We start from the raw sequence: 2,682 nt of genomic DNA on the forward strand, positions 1-2,682 counted from the left end.
TTAGCTGTTGTGCTGTCTGCCCCTCTGTGAGTCTCCCCAGCATCAGTTCCTTGGACTCAGTGTCCAGTCCAGAGCAGAGAGTTTCTCTCTCAGGAGGCGCGCTGTGCTGTGGTCATAGGGGGGTTGGTGTGGGCCGTGTGTGTCTGGGTGGTGTGATTCAGTGTTGCCTAGGGCTACACTCTCGCTGATCTGTTCTGTAGCTGTGGCTGTGTTCATGGGCTCAGAGTCAGGTGGAGCTGAACTCTCCGGTGTGGTAGGCATCAGGCTACTGGGTCTCTCTCCTGTTTCTGGGGGAGGTTTCTCCAGGTCAGCCTGTGATTTCAGGTCGGTGAACTTTTCCTCAAATAGCTCCAGAGCAGCCTCACTGCCCTTTATCATCACTGTACCATTGTGGTAAGTGTTGACGGTCAGGACAGTGTCTTCTAGCTCGCTGTCACCCCCTATGGAGATTTGCCTGCCTTTGCTGATGCCCCTTCTCGTGGTGTTTGTATATGTCTTGCACACAGCTGTGTGCCAGGCATTTGGGTGCTCAGTAAAGAAGAGCACGTTTTAATGTGTTTTTCTCCTGCCTGGCAGTAGTCAGCGATAAGGGTCTCTGGATTTTCCTTCATCCATGTGTCTTTGTACTGTTTCCTGGTCTAAACGGTTTTCACGTCCTCAGGGTATTGGAGTACTGTGCTGAGAGGGCAGGGCTGGTCCAGTGGGGCTGTCTTCTGCTCTGTACTCATCTTGCTTCTTTTAAATACAATCGGCTCAGGTGAGAAGAGCAAAAAGACAGCCTGGCTAGGGCGTTTTGAATACAATCAGCCCCACTGTTGCTTGGGAACAGGTTCTTCAACTTTGGCCTTTTGAGTTTAATGGGCCCAAGTGGTATTTGGTTTAGTTTAAACTTTAAGGTAACTTTTTCTAAAGACTTTTTTTTTACCTTTATTTAGTAAATCAGTTCAATTTTAGAGGCCTCTTCAAATAAGGAGAAGAAAGATCAGGGCTTACCAGTTGTTTTTCGTGCTTATGGCTGAGTTCTTGGCTTCTCTTGATGCTGCTTGTATTTTCCCTTTCCTTCTTGTTTCCTTTGGTGTACTTTTTCTTTCTTTCTTGTCTTCTTATTCTATTTCCTTGTTTTAATTGTTCCTTTTTTTCTGTTTGTTCCTCTTCATTTCTTGAAGATTTTTCTCTTTGAAGTTTTTCCTCAGGTCCTTTATCTTCAGGTGTAGCTGTGTCTTATAGTTGGTCTTCAGATTTTCAGATGTTTGCTTTGTTGTTTTTCTTTCAATGATAAATTATTTCTTTACTTCTTTGGTTTTCTTTAGTTTGTGTTAGATGTTGCCTTATTCCTAGACTATTTGTTCAGTTACAGAAAACAATAAAATCTCAAAGAAATTAGGAGCTCATCTTCTGAGCTGCCTCTCTCTCTCTCAGTAAATACTGTTACTGTCACTGCTCGATACCGATGTTAGCCTACTATACCATCTTCAGCCACAGCTAGAAAATGTACTGCTCTAGTACCGGAGCAAAAGAAAGCAAGGCCAACTTTGAATGGGCACATGTGTCAGATGCTGAATGTGACAAGGATGGGATTCAAACCCATGCATGCAAAGCCCAATGGATTAGCAGTCCATTGCCTTTACCACTTGGCCACCTCGTCGAGAAAACTGGGCTATCCGTACATGTGTTGGCGTGCTCCAGATGATCTTTTTTTTTCCCTTGTACTCGAAGGGTCATTTTTCTGTTCCACATGCGCTTTCAACATTTTCTTTGGGAGATGTCAAGCCACCAAGCCACTGCTGTGCTTCAGTGGCCGGTGTGGAGTTCAGTGGCCCTGTTGTACACGGAAAGCACATTGAGCTCCTTGGACATGAAAAGTTCCAGAAAAAAGCCATTTGTCATCCTTTTTCTTGGTGTCGATGTTGCTTTTGTATGTAAAGGTGGCAACTTGCTCAGCGAGCAGGCGGAGCGCGCACCGAATGCAGATGTCTCAGAGCGGTGTGTCCAAGTGGTTGTAAAAGGACAGCACTCCAGGGGTGCTGTGGCTTAGTTGGTTAAAGCGCCTGCTTCGTAAACAGGAGATCCTGGGTCTGAATCCCAGCGGTGCCTTTTTGTTTTTCTGTCTTCTCGTACAGAACTGGTCATTATGGATAACCTCCTACGGCTAGACTTAATTAAATGCAAGTATTAATTTCCTGTCTTGAATGACTTTTTTTTAAATGGATGCAACTTGCAAAAGATGAAATACAAACCTTGCTACTCTGCGCTCGTGGCTGGCAAAAAAAAGTCAGCAATGTTTTCTCATTAACCTTAACCCTGCGAATGGAGAATAGTTAAATGACCAAGTCTATGCAGCTTAATTGGTTCGCACATCGGGCTCTTAGGGTGGTGAATCACGCTCACCCCAGTCCTTAATCTTTTAAAGAGGATAAAAAATTGAACCTAGCCGCCACATCTCATACATTCTGTTCAGTGATATAAAGGTAACATCTATCCTCGCTCCAGAGAAAATCACACGTTGAGGGCATTTTTTTTTTCACTTTACCATGAGTCGGGCTCGGCTGCACAGAGGCGAGAGCAGAGCAATGAGGTCACGGGGACAGGGTAGTCACACGTTGGCGGTTTAAACACGCGGAAGATCACTGAGGGATCTATATGGACCCTCCGTGCGCCATCAGTCCGCACTCTGGACTCTGA

The 2,682-nt window shown here is 45.2% G+C and overlaps 2 non-coding genes across 2 annotated transcripts; one reads left to right on the forward strand and one right to left on the reverse strand.

Moving 5' to 3' along the window:
- Nucleotides 1-1,563: 1,563 nt before the first annotated feature.
- Nucleotides 1,564-1,645, reverse strand: trnas-gcu (transfer RNA serine (anticodon GCU)). Its single transcript has one exon. It is a non-coding gene; the product is annotated as a tRNA-Ser (tRNA).
- Nucleotides 1,646-2,020: 375 nt separating this feature from the next.
- On the forward strand, nt 2,021-2,094 carry trnat-cgu (transfer RNA threonine (anticodon CGU)). The gene has a single exon. It is a non-coding gene; the product is annotated as a tRNA-Thr (tRNA).
- Nucleotides 2,095-2,682: the final 588 nt, after the last annotated feature.

This window comes from Atractosteus spatula, assembly GCF_055471065.1.
Source record: "Atractosteus spatula isolate fAtrSpa1 chromosome 26 unlocalized genomic scaffold, fAtrSpa1.hap1 SUPER_26_unloc_1, whole genome shotgun sequence".
Lineage (NCBI taxonomy): Eukaryota > Metazoa > Chordata > Actinopteri > Semionotiformes > Lepisosteidae > Atractosteus > Atractosteus spatula.